This window comes from Gopherus flavomarginatus, chromosome 12, assembly GCF_025201925.1.
Source record: "Gopherus flavomarginatus isolate rGopFla2 chromosome 12, rGopFla2.mat.asm, whole genome shotgun sequence".
Classification (NCBI taxonomy): Eukaryota; Metazoa; Chordata; order Testudines; family Testudinidae; genus Gopherus; species Gopherus flavomarginatus.
The window spans coordinates 9,182,279-9,200,571 of record NC_066628.1 but is presented as its reverse complement, the minus strand read 5'-3'; the positions used below and the strand labels follow the sequence as shown (position 1 = coordinate 9,200,571).

The 18,293-nt window shown below is 50.4% G+C and overlaps 1 pseudogene; it reads right to left on the bottom strand.

Annotated features, from left to right (window-relative positions):
• Window positions 1-7,742: 7,742 nt before the first annotated feature.
• On the bottom strand, window positions 7,743-17,102 carry LOC127033377 (zinc finger protein RFP-like; annotated as a pseudogene).
• Window positions 17,103-18,293: the final 1,191 nt, after the last annotated feature.

The following is an 18,293-nucleotide window of genomic DNA, read 5'->3' as shown; positions in this document are numbered from 1 at the left end:
GGTTAGTTTCACTTCTCTGGTTCAGCCCAGCTGCAGGTTTCATTTCCTGGAGCCCTCTCATTGGCTGAGCTGCATCTGAGACTCCCAGCCCCTGGGGGCTCTACTCTGGTGACCCTGGCTGCGCTGGGAGCTGTGTGATTGTGCTGGTGGACAACCCCGTTCAGTCCTAGAGAGGAGAATACATCTCTCTGGTACTTTAGCCCAGTGGTTCTCAATCAGGGGTATGTGTATCCTTGGGGGTACTCAGAGGTCTTCCGGAGGTACATCAACTCCTCTAGCTATTTGCCTCCTTTTACAACAGGCTACAGGAAAAGCACTAGCAAAGTCAGTGCAAACTAAAATTTCATACAGTGACTTCTTTATACTGCTCTATAGACTATACATAGCAATGTAAGTATAATATTTTATATTCCAATTGATTTAGTTTATAATTATATAGTAAAAATGAGAAAGTTGGCACTTTTTCAGTAATAGTGTGGCTATGACACTTTTGTGTTTTTATGTCTGATTTTGTACGTTTTTACGTGGTACGCTTGGAGGTATGCAGGACAAATCAGACTCTTCAAAAGGGTACAGGAGTATGGAAGGGTTGAGAGCCACTTGTCTAGGGGGGCTGGTGAAACTGCACCTGGAAGAGGAAATGCAGTTGCCGTGGAGAAGCAGGTTCTGGCTGCAGATGCTAATTCCAGGACCTGGAAGGGGACACAGCGTTCCAGCCACTGCATCTTATTGTAATAGGAGAAATACATCTGAAGCTGAACTGGTGACAGGATTGCCACGTAAACCCCACTGAAATGGAGAGTTCTCTCTGTCCCTATCAGACCTCTGCACCCCTCCCTCCAGCTCCTGGGACTTTCTTATGAAAGTGGTCACACCGAAGGAATTGACGAATGGATCTCTCATCCACTAGGAGCTGCTGGGTTGCTGGTAGCCTCTCACTGGAAAAACAGCCCAACCAGCGAGGAATGGCATAAAGATCAAGCTCTGCATTTTGTATCTTCTTTCCACTCTTTGCCCATCTCCTCATGAGAGCCTACCTCCGCCTCCTCCTGTTGGAATGACCCCAGCAAAAGGCCCTTCAGCGTGTTTCATCCCTGGGACATGACGCCCTTCGCTGAAATCACAGCGGCATTAATGTCAGGATTTTGCAACCTTCTTCATTCACACAAGGGGACGGGGGAGAAAATGGCGAGGGGAGAATCCGTGACTCCCCAACAGAGTGCAGCCAGAAATGGCCTGCTGCAAAATTCTCCATGTGCAACTCCACTTCTGGGCACATAACCATAAAGGCCCAAAATATTTTCCCAAAATGCACTGCGAGGTAGGGTGACCAGGTGTCTGGTTTTCGACTGGAAAGTCCAGCCAAAAAGGGGACCCGACTGTGTCCGATCAGATCTACTAACTGGACACCTAAAGTCCAGTTACTGCAGGCAGGGGAGGCACTGAGTCATCACCCACACCAGCCCCTACTCAGCCAAAGCTGCCTCCTACCTGCATCAGGCGGCTGCAGGTGAATCAGGAAGGTGGGAGAGGGGAAGAGCAGTGTGCAAGGAGGGGAAGGGAAAAGAGGAGTGAACAGGTGATGTGGCCTCAGGAGGAAGTAGCAGGGCAGGGGCGAAGCCTGGAGGGAAGGGGGGAAGCAGGGAAGGTTCCGATACTCCTGCTAGTGTGTCCGGTTTTTATATATTACAAAGTTGGCAACCCTACTAATGAGGGTTGGGGAGCAGTGGCTTGGAATAGTGCAGTGCTGAGAACCAAGGGATATGCCCCCACCTAGAGGCAACGTGGTCGGGGGGGGAGCATGTGGGGTCATGTGTCTCCTCCCCCCCCAATTACCTGTTCAGCTTGTACTGAACATGCTCACCCGGGGTGAGCACACACAGTAACGCTGCTGAAGCCGGCCGCCCTCACTGTGTCCCCCCCCACAATTGACAAGCACGGGTCATCTCTGCCCTCACCTTCACTCCAGTCAACATGACCGCAGTGAGCACATGCAGCAGTAACTCAACAGCCTTTTGTGCTAGGCCGCACTTGCTCCGGTGCAGTTAGCAACGCCTACATGCCTACAATCGGAGCTGGGATCCTGGCCCCACCTGGAGCCAAGGGAGGATTCTCTCCCAGTGAAAGAGGCCAGGGACAAAGTGAGGATCGGAGCCTCACTATAAGAATCATAAAATGCCACCTGCCTCCCTTCATAGTTCAGAGAAACAGGATGTTACCGGGGTTCGTATTCAGATGCAGGCAGGTCTCAGGGGAGGTGAGAGCAAAATACTTAACCTTGCACTGCCGCAGAGCCCAGATCCACCCTGCAGGGTTAAACCTGATCCATCCCTTTCTCCTCACAAACTCTCTGGCCAGCCCCCAGCCCAATATCGCCCACCCCTCCACCGCCACCTCCCAGTAACATCTCCCCAGGGTGAAGCCCTCACAGCCCAGCGCACAGGGCTCAGTGTCCAAGGTATGGAAGTGTCTTCACTTAAATTTGGCTCCCACCGATGACGGCTCAAAGGAGTCACTGCTTTAAGGCAAGGGGGCAGGCTTGTGAATTCAGGGCTGAAGCTCCCACTTTAGAGCCCCACTCGTAACTTTGACATCTGTGTATCTGCCAGATTCACCCACAGGACCATGGACCAGATTCATGGGCCATTCTGTCTGGTCCTCGAACGTATCTGTCCCCACAGCCAGGGCCGGCTTTAGGCCGATTTGCCCGATTCCCCCGAATTGGGCCCCGCGCCTGAGAGGGCCCCGCGCCGGCAGCGTCTCTCCCAGAAGCAGCAGCTGTTGCTGCTAGGCAATGAGACGCTGGCTGGCAGAGGGCTGAGGCAGAGGCAGCCGCGTGGGTGTTGCAGGTCAGGAGTGGGGAAGGGGCAGGGGGGAGAAGGCACATGTGCTTTGCAGCCTTCCTTCCCCTCCCCTCCCCCCAGAACTTATCTGGAGGAGACGCGGAGGGAGCTTCTGGTCAGGTGAGAGACCGGAATCTCTGCAGTAGACCTCAGTCACCTGAGCAGCTGCTGGGGCTTCCAGCGGCGAGTGTTTGAACCTGTGATTCCCCGCAGGTTCGTAATATTGGGTTGGTTTTGTGGTTTTCGTGGTGTTGCTGTTTGAGGGTGGGTGAGTTTGTGCCTGCCTGGGTCTATTTCAGAACTAAAGTTAGGATCATGTAATGTAACCCAGGAAAAAAGCCCCCAGCCAGTACTTAGTGCTGTGAACTCCAAGTGAGAGAGAGAGGGAGGTTTGGAGGAGGAAATCAAATACAGCAAGAGAGGAGAATGCAAAAGGTCTGCAACACGGCAGGCTGAGACTTATCTCCCCACCCCTACAAGAGAGGAAATTGAGGCACGGAGTGATCTGATTCCCCTCTCCAAATTATTTTGCAAAGGAAGGGGACTTGGGCTCCTATCCGAACCAGTTCCCTTCCCATCAACTCTGCTTTCCCTGCTGCAAGACCGCTGTAGGGGCTGAATATTTCCATTATACTATGGCTCCTTCGTTTGCCCTACAACAATAAATTAGACCGGCTTGGGGGGGGGCTATTCCCCCCCCCCAAAGCTGTGTGGATATTAAGGTTTATTTTGAGGGGGGGGCATGATAATATTCCAGATCAATCAAATGCCCAGCTCAGCTTTCTAGCCATCCAGCAGCTCTAGGGCAGGGAAGGAAGGTGCTCTTGGTGCAGAGTGGTTGCAAAACAGGGGTGAATTTAGCAGGGGGCTGGGTCCAGTTGAAATCCCGGCTGATGTAGCCATACAGAATCACTGGCAGCGCTGGGAGAGGCCAGGAGTGGAAACAGGTGGCCTGGGCATGGGGGGACATTGCCCTCAGTCCTGGGCTCTGGGATGGACTAGGCTGGGTGGTGGGTTCAGTCTAGTCTTCCAGCCTGTTGCTCTCACTGGGGTTTGTGGTTTTCATCTGGTTCCACCAAAAAGATCAAACAAGCCCAGTAGAAAAGGGGGGGTGAGAGAGGCAGGGAAAGGGTGTGTAAGGGGTTAAAGTGACCCATCAACAAAAGAGTAAAACCAGAGTTTCACTGGGTTTCCCCCCAGCCACCACTCCTGCAAACACTGGGCAAGGGGCAGCCCCATTCCCCATCGAGGCTATGGTGAGGGGCAACAGAGGAGGAAGGAAGCCACATGTGATGGCAGTCCCCTCCCCTCCTGTCCCCCCAGCACCAACCACCCCCCTCCGGCCCCCAAACTCTGTCACAGAGCCTGCACCCACCCCTCCGCACTTCCTCCCAGAGCCTGCACCCCTCCACCCTTCCTGCACCCCACCCCGTGCCCCAGCCCGGAGCCTGCACCCAGCACCCAAACTCCATCCTACTCAGCCTGGGCAAAGCTCTCCTTGGTCTGGCTCCCAGCCCCTCTCCAAGAGTTGCAGCTGTCTGGAGGTGCTGCCTTCCACACCTTCTTAATTCACACCTCATTCATTGAACAGGGCAACTGATTACAAAGTGGGGGGAAGATCTTATTCTACTCCTAGCAAAAAGACTTTTTTCTTTTACCTTAATTACACTACCTTTGGGGCCTGCTATAACATATTACCAAGGTTCAATACAAAGTCATATATAAGTTATACAAAAATGCATAATGCAGAGATTTATCTACAACTGCATTGACTGACTGCTGTGTGCAGTAATATAGTGACCCCTGGGTCTTTGAATGAGGCTTTATACTTGGTGGGGAGGTGAGGGGGCAAGTGGCAGGTGGGCAAAGAGGCAAGCACTGAGCCAGCAGGAGTTCTAGGGGCGGGCATGGGGGTTTCGGGCAGGAGGGAGAAGGTGAAAAGGAGGCAAGTGGTGGGTGGGGGACTGACTAGGAGGGATGCAGCAAGCCAGCAGGGGGCTAGGTGGTGAAGAGGGGTGTGATGGTGGGGCTGAGCAGGGAGGGGGCAGGTCCTATTTTACTGCTGTGATCTGGTCACCCCATGTGTTCCGTTTCTTCCTGCCCACCCCCCTCAACCTCGTTTCGACGGAGCGGAGCTGGGGAAGGAGGGTTTGTTTCCACAGGGCCAGGCGGCGCTGGAGGGGGAAGGAGGGGGCAATTTTATATTAATAAGGAAATATTTTATAAATTTTAAAAAAATAAACATTAGTGAAGAAAATCAGTTGTACAACTATCAAAAAACAAATTATTTTCGTAATATGAAAGTGCAAATCAGCTAATTAATATATGATGCAATGTATGTAATATATAATTGTTATTATTTATACAGTCATGGAAAGTAAATAATACATGGAAGAAATGAAAGGGGTTTTTTTAAGTGTTTTTTTGTTTTAGTCATCCCTGCTAGGGCCCCATCGAAACTGTTCGAATTGAGCCCTGCACTTCCTAAAGCCGGCCCTGCCCGCAGCAGACCAGCTCTACAAAATGGTGTCCTCTGCACAGCGCAACCTCTCATACACCATAGGAATGAGGTCATAATCTCAAAAACACAGTACTAACAGGGTCCAGACGCTATTTTGTAGAGTAAAATGGCATCCTCTGCACAGCATAACCTTGCACACACTGTACGTGCAAGGTCACATTGAACTGACGATGATGCCCTTTTGTTTTTGAACGCAGCCAGTAGAGGTGTTGCAAATCTACGCATGTGACCCTGGTCACTGAAAACTTTGGACCAGGAACTAGCTACACATCACTGTTTGTCTGAATGCTTGATGCGCCCAGGCTGGGAAATTCGGATCCAACAGACACTGGGTGAAAGCACCTGAATATGGCCTAGCAGAGACATGATCATTACTGTTGTTGCGATTCCAGAGGGGTTGCTTTATTTGCAAGTCCAATGGCCTATAACCCACCTCAATCCCACTGAGGAGGTCAGGAAAAAGCAAACAAACCCCTCACCAGTTTATCAAGTAGTTCTGATGGCTCCTGGGTTTATTGCTGTATTTTACTCAACAAGAGAGACAAGATAATCCATTGTAAGCCACAAAAATTTCAGCATCTTTGCAGCTGAAGATACAGAATCCACTTGGTGAAAGAACAAAAACGCCTGCAGCAGCCAATGATTGTGGAAACAATAAAACACAACCAGAGGCTAGAGTCTCAACTGGGTTTCTCTGTACCAGACACTGAGACAAGAGTGGATTCTCTCCCCATTAAAAGAGGCTGGGGGGAAAGTGAAGATCAAGGACTTGTTGTCAGCACAGAAAAATGCCACCTGTCCCTGGTCATAGTCCAGACAAACCCAGACCTGCTGGGGACCCGGCCCAGTGACACTGTGGTCTTAGGGAAAGTGAAAGCATGATATTTTGACCCTCACGCTGCTGCTCCACAACCCAGATCCCCTCCTCAGGGTTAAAGCAGATCTGTCCCTTTCTACTCACAGACTCTCTGGCCACCCCCACAGTCTAGAATTGCCCATCCGCACACCTCCACCTCTCAGCCATGTCTCCCCGAGGTGAATCCCTCACAGCCCAGCATGCAGAACTAAGTGCCAAATCTCTCAGGGTTGTCAGGCAGATGCTGCCAGCAGGACCTCCCTTAGGATTTATGGGGCCCTATACGATATTATTGAACTGGTGCCCCTGTGCCCAGCGGCAGCCAGGCCTCGCAGTGTGGGGGCGGGGAGAGATGAGGCAGCAAAGGATACTAAGACGCCCAGCCTCACGGCGGCAGAGAGTAACAGCTCCCGCAGACCCTCGTACCCGTCTCCCTGCTGTGCTGGCGCATTCGGCTCTGTGAAGACGGCCTCTGCCTAAAGAGACTGCAGCACGCGCTGGGTGTGTGGGAGCCGACCTGCTCTTACCTACTGTCATGGGAAGTGGGTGAAGCTGCCCCTTGGGGAGGTCAACTCCCCAGCCCACCTCTTCCGCCTGTGGCCCCGCTCTTACTCCACTCCCGCTCCACTCCAGGCCCCGCCCCACTCCACCCAGGCCCCACCCTCTCCCCACTGTCTCCTTCCTCTCTTCCCTCCTGCACCCTTCCAGCCAAATCCATGAACCCAAATGATGCAAATGGCATTTGAAAAAAACCCACTCTTCTACAATTTCTTTCTAAAGAAAATGGAGCATGTTTTCCACTGCATGCCACATGGTGAAGATTGGACATGCAGAAGGTACCTAATTAAAAGCACTAAACTTGGGAATAAAAAATGTCAGCCACAGGTTTTTTGATATGCCCTGAAGTTTGTCAGAGATTTATTTGCAAAAACTCCACGGCTGGAGCACCCATGGGGAAAAATTGGTGGGTGCTCTGCACCCACTGGCAGCTCCTCAACCCACCCCTCTGCCCCAGCTCGCCTCTGCCTCCTCCGTAAGCATGCCACGTGCCTGCTTTTACCCCCCCAGCTGTTTCATGCAGGAAGCGCTGGGAGGGAGGGGGAACATGATGCTCTCGAGGAAGAGGTGGGGCTGGGGCAGGGATTTGGGGAGGGGTACAATAGGGGCAGGGAGGGAGTGGAGTTGGGGCAGGGACTTTGGGAAAGGTGTTGGAATGGGGTGGGGCAGGGCTGGATTCGGGGCGGGCAGGCACGAGTACCCACCGGCGCTGAGGAAAGTTGGCACCTATGGTAAGGGCGAGTCATCTGTCCTGCTGAATACAACATTAAATAGTATGGAATACATGATGCAGCTCTTCTCTGTTTTACATTTTCTTAATCAGTATTTCTAAGCTGATTTTATATTTTAAATGCATTCTTAAGCCTTCATTCCAGATCACTACATATTTAACACACTGAAACAAAAGACATTATTTTAAATTAATCAGTCACAGAAGTTTAATGTGTTCATAACAATGTTCATTGCTTTTAGAAAAAGGGAACAGTAATTTACGTTGTGTGATCTCCATAACAATATATATGTTTATGAAATTTCATCAACTTTCAAAAATATGTTTTCAAAGATTTTAGCCATAACAAAGGATTTTGTATCTTACTAAGGTACTGATTTTGCTGGAGGGTTCTCGTAAAACTAGTTCATCAAATAGTCAGAAGTAAAGAAAGCTGGACAAATGAGTTTCCCTATCTGGAAGGAAAGGGGTGTTGTCCCTTTAAGGGCTTTCTTCAACGGGTGGGTGAAGGGAGAAAGGAATGGACAGAAAGGCCAGGAAGACTGTGGAAGCAAGTTTTCTGTAGTATAGTAATTAAAATTAAAATGTGTATTTTAGATAAGGGTGGTCTTGAATGATTTATTTAAAAACGATATGTCTTAAGATGCAAGCATTTAAGGCTAAAGATGATTGTGCATCTAAATATCTATTCAGGGATTTTTTAGAGATGTGATTTTATAATCTTCACTAACTCACTAATGAGATATTTATAAAGCAAAATTTTAAACAAAGGTCTTGTAGACAGACATATTCTGAGTAAACTTAGGGTATGGCTACACTTACAGTTTTGCAGCGCTGGTAGTTACAGCTGTGTTTGTACAGCTGTGTAGGACAAGCGCTGCAGTGTGGCCACACTGACAGCTACCAGCGCTGCAGTGTGGCCACATTTGCAGCACTTGCAGCGCTGTTGGGAGTGGTGCATTGTGGGCAGCTATCCCAGCATTCAAGTGGCTGCAACGTGCTTTTCAAAAGAGGGGAGTGGGGTGGAATGTGACAGGGAGCGTGGCGGAGACAGACAGAATGGATTTTTGGAGTTAACACTGTTCTCAGCTCCCTGCCTTGCAAGTTCTAAGGACTGTGCCTACCTTCAATCATTTTAAAAGTTCTAACTCTCTTCCCCCACTCCTCTCTCATTCACTAATTGCAAATTATGTACTGCTAAATACCCGTCAGACCAGATCAGCAACTGCTGAACACGGACTTCCCCCTCCCCCTCTGCCGTGTGAGCGTGCTGTTTCTCTCTTCAAGCAAACAGCTGTGAACATTCCAAAGTAATTCCCCTGCCTGACTCCGCTCGCTCAGCAAACAGGAGCTGTGTTTGTTTTTTAAATAAGCAGTTTGGCTGAACTCCGAGCTCTCCCTTTCTTCCGGTTTGCTGTGGACAGGAATTCTGGGATACCTCCTTATACCCCGGAGGTCAATAAGAGCGCTGGTGGGCGTCCACACTTGCTGACCAGCACTGGATCACCAGTGCTGGAATCCCTACACCCGAGGCTCGACCGGGTGTACAGCCAGCGCTGCACCCAGGGAGTTGCAGCGCTGGCCGTGCTTTGCAAGTGTGGCCACATCCTAAGTTGCAGCGCTGTAACCCCCTCACCAGCGCTGCAACTCTCTAGTGTAGCCATGGCCTTAGATAAATGTTTTCACCCATCTAGCCAAAAGGCCAAGAAGTGATACAATCATGCACAACTGTTTTTGTCAGTAAATCGAGAAACGAACAGTATATACCAGGGGGTTGGCAAATGCCTGTTAAATGGCTTCATTACCACTTGAATGGCTCTTTAACAGTTTCAATGTTGTGATAATAGGTCTGGCAGACTAGAGGCCTTTTCATTTTTAAGGCTTTTTCTACACTACACAGCTTTTGGAACACAGCCATGCTGACATGGTCGTGTCGCTAAGAGCTGGGCAGCCTAAACCCTGTTTGTCAGCACTCTTGCGGACAAAATACTTCCACCTGCTACGAGCAGGGTTCTTGTTGTGGACAGGAGAGCGCGCCTGCCGACAAGGAGCCATTTACACTGCCACTTGCCAAGGCAAAACTTTTTGTCTGGGGGGAGGGAAGGGGAGGCTTCTTTAAGCACCTATGAACGACAAAATGTTTGCCCTTCAATTGGCAGTGTAGACAAAGCCTAAGATACTAGATCACCCCCAGAGAAAGACTCACCAGGCTGCAGCAGTCAGCTGTGGTGGGAGCCTGCAGGAAGGGTCAGAACAGGGATAGGAAGAGGCGGACAGTGGACACTACGACCCAGGGGTGCCCCAAATATTGGGGGGCCTTACACAGCTGTGCATGTTGCATATGGCCCGGATGCCTAAGGGCAGCCCTGGCTGCCGTGTGTTTCGCCGTCTCAAACTTTTCTGAACCGCAGACGGATAGGAACAGGGAGGAACCGTGGCTGGATCCAGAGGCACATTCACTGGGGAGGAGGAGAGAGAATCAGAGCGTTAGGGGCAGAGCTTGGCCCTGGGGAGGGTTGTTCTGGCTGGGTCCCAAGGAGCTGCCTCTGTGCTGGGGCTGAGCCAGGATTTCACAAGGTCTCCTTCCTCCCAGGCCCTAGAGGTGCCATAATTGCTACAGTTTTGGTTGCGTTTCCCTGCTCCCCCTCCTGGGGCTGGCCCACTCCCAGCAGCAGGGACAGGGCGGGGCAGGCAGCTGAGCCTGGGATGGGACCGAAGGGGCATCAGCCTCAGCTGTTGGGGAGACAACTGCAGTCAGCAGGAATCAAGGAGGCAGCAGAGAGAGGAGCACACACCCTAGTCCAGGTGGGGTGGGAGGAGGAGGTAGCAGCCCTGGGTGGAAAGAGGGGGGCCCCCAGCCCATGGGGAATAGACAAGAAGGAGGCAGCACCAGGGGAGACCTCCCAAAGATAGAGAGGATGGAGGGGCCACGTTGGCAACACTAGAGCCCAGGGGGAAGGGAGAGGTGGAACCTACAGGGAGAGACAGAGAAAGGGGTGATGTCCTATGGGGACACCGAGGGAGAGTCAGACCAGGCACCGACCTCCTCAGCATAACAGAGGAGTCAGGGCCTTCACTCAGGCAGTTCACTGCACAGCAATTAAGGAGTTAATAATAGATTGGAGTGCTCCAGCCCCCTCCCCTGCAATGCTCACTCTATAGAAGGGAGCCTCTGTTTTGTTCAATCTCAGAAGCTTCTTCCTCAAATGAATCCTGCACCACAAACATAAATTGTCCTTTTCTCTCAATCTATCTAAAACCCCACCCATTCCACTACCCCCTTTTGCCAGAGGTCCACTTACTTGCTGTCTGCAGTTCAAACATCAGAATGTCTAGAGAGGAGAGGGAGAGAAAAAGAGATTACATGGTATCAAAATTAGGTTTCATGCAGGATTTTTACAATTAATCAGAACAACTGTGTGCTTTAGTTCTGGGCCATGAACAGAGGGAAAAAGGCAGGGAGACCCAGAGAGAGAAATACAGAGAGAGACATAGTGGAAAATGTGCCCATATGGAGATGGGCCAGTATCAGGCTTATGGACCCCTTTCTGCACTAATAACATGGTTATAAACATGGCCTATGTGGCATTTAGTGTTTCTTGCCTTTCTACAAGAGAAAAGTCCTTGACAGGTCAGACCAGAATGAAACAGACTCAGGAAGAGAAGATGGAGCCCTTTGCATTAGCACAGAATTTATCTCAACCAAGGTCTTTGCAGTCCTCAAGAATTAAGGCAAACAAGGTGACAATGAATCACATTCAGACTATGCTTGTTTTTGCATAAATATCTTGTGTCTTGAAAAAAATTGCTTAGTTAATTCAAGACTTTGTCTATATTTCTTCCATGTTTTTATATTGGGTTTTACATTTGCAGCTAATTGGACACAGCCCGTTTCCTCCAACATTCACAGAGATCAGACTCCATTTTCCTTTTTCAGTCTCTGCTCAGTACCTTGGAATTTCTTCAGAGCCTCCTTTAATACAATGTTTTTCTGGGTAAAATCACCAAGTCGCTTTGCCAGATCAGGAGAAATCGCCATTGGCTGCTGGAATTTCCCCTGCTGGCACCTGGAGAGAAACAGAATTCTCTAACTGATTGATTGTAAATCATGAGTTTATCCTCATTTCAAATTAATTTCATGCCAGTGAAAGCTGCTGGACTGCAGGGCCTGGAGGCTGGATTGTTCTACATATCCTGGCCTCAGAGCAGGTACCACTCAGGCAATGGCAGCACAAGTTTCACCCGCAGCAGCCCAGTTTGTTTCCAGCATGACCTGGCGAGAGATGACATTGAGGGGAAGTGGAGCAGGCAGATGGGCCAACAAGCTGCATTGACTCCGCTAAGCTTTTTAGCGTGCACACCTGCCCAGTCAGAAATGGATGGAGACCACTAACCCCAAATCACGTCACACAGGGCTCCAAACAGACACAAGCTGGACATATTTGACTACTGCTGCTCTGGAAGCGTCCATATTGCCGTTCCCCAGGACATAAGAGATTTAATGGACCTGTTAACTTGCCCTCATGCTGCCTCATCTCAGCGTCTTGAAAAGCATCAATCCCAGGAGTTTCTGGAAATTTCCACTGCATGCATCCAACGAAGTGGGTATTCACCCACGAAATCTCATGCTCCAATACGTCTGTTAGTCTATAACAGGGGTAGGCAACCTATGGCACGTGTGCCGAAGGCAGCACACGAGCTGATTTTCAGTGGCACTCACACTCCCTGGGTCCTGGTCACTGGTCCAGGGGGCTCTGCATTCTAATTTAATTTTAAATGAAGCTTCTTAAACATTTTAGTTATATATTATAGACTTATATAAAGAGATCTTCTAAAAATGTTTAAATGTATTACTGGCACGCAAAACCTTAAATAAGAGTGAATAAATGACTCGGCACACCACTTCTGAAAGGTTGCCGACCCCTGGTCTATAAGGTGCCACAGGACTCTGCTGCAATCCCAGGAGTTTCTGGAAATTTCCACTACATGCATCCAACGAAGTGGGTATTCACCCACGAAACCTCATACTCCAACACGTCTGTTAGTCTATAAGGTGCCACAGGACTCTGCTGCAATCCCAGGAGTAAAGTCAGCAGAGGGGAGATTTGGATCTGAGGGGTGACCCTGCCCCACACAGTTGGCCGTGGTGCCCTGAAGAGATGTGGGCCTCAAATGGGGTTCAAGCCCCTCCCCTGCATAGTGACATCTCCCTGAGAGCGAGATGGAGCCACGTACCTACTCAAGGTGCTTCTGACGTCCTAGAGTGGGGGAGACAGAGGAACAAGAGCTCAGTTACAAGTGATATAGAAGCTGTTGGAGCCCCTAATCAAATTATTAATAAATAGAAAAGAGAATAATAAAACAGAAGCAAGTGGAAGTGATCATGAACCAGAGAATTCACATTTTAACAGTACAGTTCCTAACAATAAAATGAGGTAACATTAAGTGAGAGCGGATTTCTGTGTAAAAACTAGAAACAGTGAATTTCATTGTAGTGTTAGGATTCTGCACTCCAAGCCACATGGATCTCCCCATTCATCCATTTCCCAAATATCTCCAAGGTTCTGAGGTCTCACCTGCAGGAATTCACTCGTTGGCTGCTGGCACTTCCCCTCCATCTCGCTGATCAGCTCGCTGAGACGGGAAATCTCCATGGCGATTTTGGTGATATTTTCATCCTGCAGCTTCACAATCTCCTTCTCCAGCTCTCCCAGCTGGGCCAGCGGGAGTCGCTCTTCTTCCTCCAGAAACTGGTGCAGCTGCTTAAACTGAGACACAATTTTCTCTCTCTCTCAGCTTCTATCTTTCCCTGTAAAGAAGAGGGACAAACAGGGAAAGGGCACATCATGGACACACCAACAGGCAAGGGAGATTTCACACAGCCCTATGTCAGCAGGAGGGGGAATTTCATTGCAACCTTTAAGTATTCAGCACCTCAAAAACAGACAGAAACTTTCCCCATTTGACCAGAGAGAAGATTTTCCTAGAAAGTCCCAACTTGCCCTAAATTCTCTTCCCATCTGACATGGTTTGTTTCTGTTGTGACCAGTGACCTCTGACAATCTCAGTCCTGCCAGCAGTAGAAATGACAGGACTCCAAAGTACATGAGCAGAGACTCCTGAGAGAGACTGAACGGGGGAAAGAAAAGACAAATTAAAATAAGAAAACAAACCAAAACTCCCAAGTTTCAATGAGGAAGCTCCTGATACTCACATGCCCTGGAAGGATGCTCAGCCACACCTCTGGAAAGACATGAGAATTCAGTGCCTAAAAGCTAACTGTATTAGTGCAGAGCTCAGGATCTCTCGTGCAGCCCCAGGCCATAAACTTGTACCATGAAATCAAGAATGAAGCGAAGACAAACACAGCTCTGAAATCAAGGGAATGCAGAGTTAAGGTCGCGCCTCCCACAGCACACTGCCACCCAACCTTAACTCTGCCCCTTTTCCACAGCTGACTGCTACCACTCCACACTCTGGCTTGAGGTGCAACTGTCTCCTGGAGCGTGCTCACATCACTTTCCCATGTGCATATCCGAGATGTATGCGTATTTACAGAGACTGAAAGACCCTCTAATAACATCTAAGATGCTGCTTCCCTGATGTGGCCCAATCCAATCAGACCCAGCTCAGTTTGGGGCTGATCGGTGCTATGATCTGAGCCATAGGCGGGCTCAGAAAAGTTATCAGAATGGAAGGCAAATTGAATGTCTGTCTGGTTCTTTTCCTCTGAGCCCTTCATCTCTGCGTCCCATAGGCCACATGACTCTGATTCAGTCCAATAACCCTGTCTCAGGCCCGGATGAGGCACAGTGATTTCCCAAGACAACGTCAGGATGCAGTTGGGTTTTAGAGCCCTGTGAAACCATCAGCGCTTAGCAGGAGAGCTTGGCTGTCGCTCAGCTATTATCTCTCTAGTGCTCATCTATAATAGAGAAAGAGAGACAAGGGATTGAGGTGATATTTTTGATTGGAGCAACTTCCGTTGGAGAGAGAGAGAAGCTTTTGAGCCACCCAGAGGTCTCCAGCCCAGACTTGAAGAAGAGCTCTGGGCAGTGTGCAAGCTTGTCCCTCTCACCAACAGAAATTGGTGTAATCAAAGATCTCACCTCTCCCTCCTGTCTCTCCAATATTCTGGGACTGACACAGCTTCAACTGCACCTTATAGCACAGGGGTGGGCAAACTTTTCATCCCTAGGGCCACATCTGGGTGGGGAAATTGCATGCAGGGTCATGAATGTAGGGCTGAGGCAAGGAGTTGGGGTGCAGGAGGCCACGTAGGGTGTGGGAGGAGGTGCAGTGTGCAGGAAGGGGCTCAGAGCAAGGGGCTGGGGCTCAGGAGGGGTGCGGGGTGTACAAGGGGGCTCAGGGCAGGGGGTTGGGGTGAAGGACGGGGTGCGGAGTGCAGGAGGGGGCTCAAGGCAGGGGGGTGTGTTGCGGGGTGCAGGAGGGGTTTGGGATTCGGGGTCCAGCCCGATGTCACTTACTTGGAGCAGCTCCAGGGTGGCAGTGGCGTGCACCAGCGCCAGGGCAGGAAGCGGCTGGCACCACATCCCTGCACTCCCTGGAGAAGGGGGGGGGGCAGAGGGCTCCACACGCTGCCCTCGCCTGCAGGTACCTCCCGCGAAGCTCCTATTGGCAGCGGTTCCCTGTTCCTGGCCAATGGGAGCTGCGGGTGGCAGTGCCCAAAGGTGAAGGCAGTACACAGAACCCTCTAGCCCCCCCCCCCGCACACACACACACACACACACTGGCCACAGGCCCATGGTCCCTCAGGCCCACGGGTCAGATCCAAAGCCCTGACAGGCCAAATCCAACCCGAGGGCCGGTTTGCCCACCCCTGGCATACAGCGAAACAGACAGCGTGTGCAGACACAGACAAAGATCAAGCCTGAAGCTGAGCCGAACAGGCCTCTCTGATGGCTGGGGATGGACCATGAACGCAGCCTTGGCACTGCCAGAGCAGCAGGGAGGAGGTCGGGTCATGACCCCACATCCCCTCCATCATAGTCAGAGGGGAGCACAGGCTGCACCTGCTGCTGGATTCGATCAGCATCTGCCCTGTCTCAAGCTGCCTAGAGCTCTTGGGGAATCTGTCCTAGCCCCAGAGCCAGGCAAGGAGTCCCAGTCCCACTCCTGCCCATAGAGGGGAACAGAGAGAGACACACACAATCCCAAACCAGAAGCACACGGCCCCAGAGACACACAATCCTCCCACACATTCATCTCCATGACCCTCCTACCAGGTACTCCGAGCTGCTCTTCCCTCCGGTCAGTTTCCATACCAGGAGCTTTTCTCTCGGGTCTGAAATTGTTCCTGGGCAAAGACAAATTGGAGGAGCGGGGGGGGAGGGGTTGTTAATTTTTTTTTCTTTTGGAGCTTGAGAAACAATGATTTCCCCTCTCCCCCTGCAATAATGTTGCTGCAGGGATTTACGCTTCCAGCTTATTTACAGCAGCAGGCCAGGAGAGCACCCACATGGCAACTCACAGGCCAGGCCACGGATGCTGCAGGATCTGGGGGAAAACAGCAGGTAGCAAAGGAGACCTAGTTCATTCTGACACCTGGGGGATAGGAGCACAAACTGGGTTTCATCATCTGTCCACCAGTCAGGAGCTCTGACTACACCACTGCCTCACCTCACATCCCTCAGCATCTTTTTGGGACCAAGAATCAAGTTATTTCTCCGTTAGTTTGAAATGAATGAAGCAGAGGGTGGGAGGATAAATTCCCAGAGTCTGATTGAATCTTTTCAAAGATCTCAGGATTTTAGAACAGTGGGGGCTGGCAGTGCTGGCGAGGGTGTATCCCGCTCAGCAGGAACGTGGGTTGGAACATAAATATTAGCTCAGGAAAAGGGCATCACGAGAGAATGAATATTTTCCCCCTCCCACACCTGGAAATTAGTCCTCAAGTCAGAGCAGAGATCCATGTGTAACATTCTAAATTTTTATCACAACACTGTAGTTAGCAAAAAAAAAACACCCCATCCTTTATGACAGCAGGACATAGGAGTCCTGTGACACTAGAAGGAAACCCAAACATTGGAAGTCTGGGAACCCACAGTTATGGCCGCAGGCTACATGATGTCTGCATAAGCAGCTGTACTTTGGGCCTGGAAACAGATCTGAAAACCCCCTAGGTGCAAATACTGATGCTGGGCGGAGATTTCCTACCTTGTACTCCTGGGCAGCCTCCTCTATGGGAACCACCGTGTGAGATCTGTGAGCCTTGGATTTATCACACACCACACAGATGGGGGTTTGATCCTCCCCACAAAAGAGTTTCAAAGCCTCCTGGTGCAGCTCACACACTCTCTCTCCCTCGGGCTCTGTCACCACCTGGAACCTCAGTTGTTTCACTATCTCCACCACATTCCCCAGCTGTCTGTTGGGCCGCAGGTTTCTCTGCTGGACAGTTTCTCTGCACTGGGGGCAGGAGAAGTTTGTCTCCGACTCCCCCCAGCACTGCCTGATGCAGGCCCAGCAGAAGTTGTGCCCACACTCAATAGTCACCGGGTCTGTGAAATACTCCAGGCAGATGGGACAAGAAAGCTCATCCCGGAGACTTTCTGCAGGGCTCTCTGCAGCCATGGCTTCTGGCGGGAAAAGTAACAAAAAGTTACTTTCAATTTCCAGCTGTCTGGGCCAGAAATTGGGTGTCTCCCTTCCTGGCTCTGTCTCATTGGCTGAGCTAGAATCAGCTGTGTCTGTGAAGTATCAGAGGGTAGCAGTGTTAGTCTGGATCTGTAAAAGCAGCAAAGAATCCTGTGGCACCTTATAGACTAACAGACGTTTTGGAGCATGAGCTTTCGTGGGTGAATACCCACTTCCTCAGATGCATGTAATGGAAATATCCAGGGGCAGGTATATATATGTGTGCTAGCAAGCAAGCTAGAGATAACGAGGTCAGTTTAATCAGGGAGGATGAGGCCCTGTTCTAGCAGTTGAGGTGTGAAAACCAAGAGAGGAGAAACTGGTTCTGTAATTGGCAAGCCATTCACAGTCTTTGTTCAATCCTGAGCTGATGGTGTCAAATTTGTCTGTGAGTTCTCCCAGCCCCTGGGGGCTCTGATGAGAAAGGTGACCCTCTCTCTGCTGGGAAGAGTGCTCATCTCAAAAATAAGTACATGAAAGCTGAGTTAAAAAGTTGCTTACCATATCCCTTATTTTTATTACTAGGGCACATTTTTAAAATAGTGAGTCTACTTCAAACGGCAATTCATTCCCTCTCTGCCTGTGTGCATGCAGCCACCTTATAAAACGCAGCAAAGGAAGAGGATGGAAAGGTTGGGGGAGGTTTGGGAGCCCATGAAGCATGTAAAAAGAAAAAAGAAGTGTGTATTAATGTACCCACCTGAGCTCCCTTTCCTATTCCCAGTGGGTTATGTGTCCGGGCTTGTCTGGAACTGGAAGAACTCCGGGTTGTTTGCAGGCAACCTCAGTGAGCTCAGGGGAGAGGGATAGCTCAGTGATTTGAGCATTGGCCTGCTAAACCCAGGGTTGTGAGTTAAATCCTTGAGGGGGCCATTTAGGGATCAGGGCAAAAATCTATTTGAGGATTGGTACTGCTTTGAGCAGGGGGTTGGACTAGATGATCTCCTGAGGTCCCTTCCAACTCTGATATTCTATGAAAATCACTGGGTGCTGCTGAATTTCCTTCCTCTAGGTGTTCAGAGTGGGGGTGGTGTCTGTGCCAAGCATGATGGGCTCAGAAGTCAGCCCTTTCAAGGCCACTGGCCTCCTTTGCCCGGTGGTACAACTCCCAGAGTTTCTTCCCCTTTG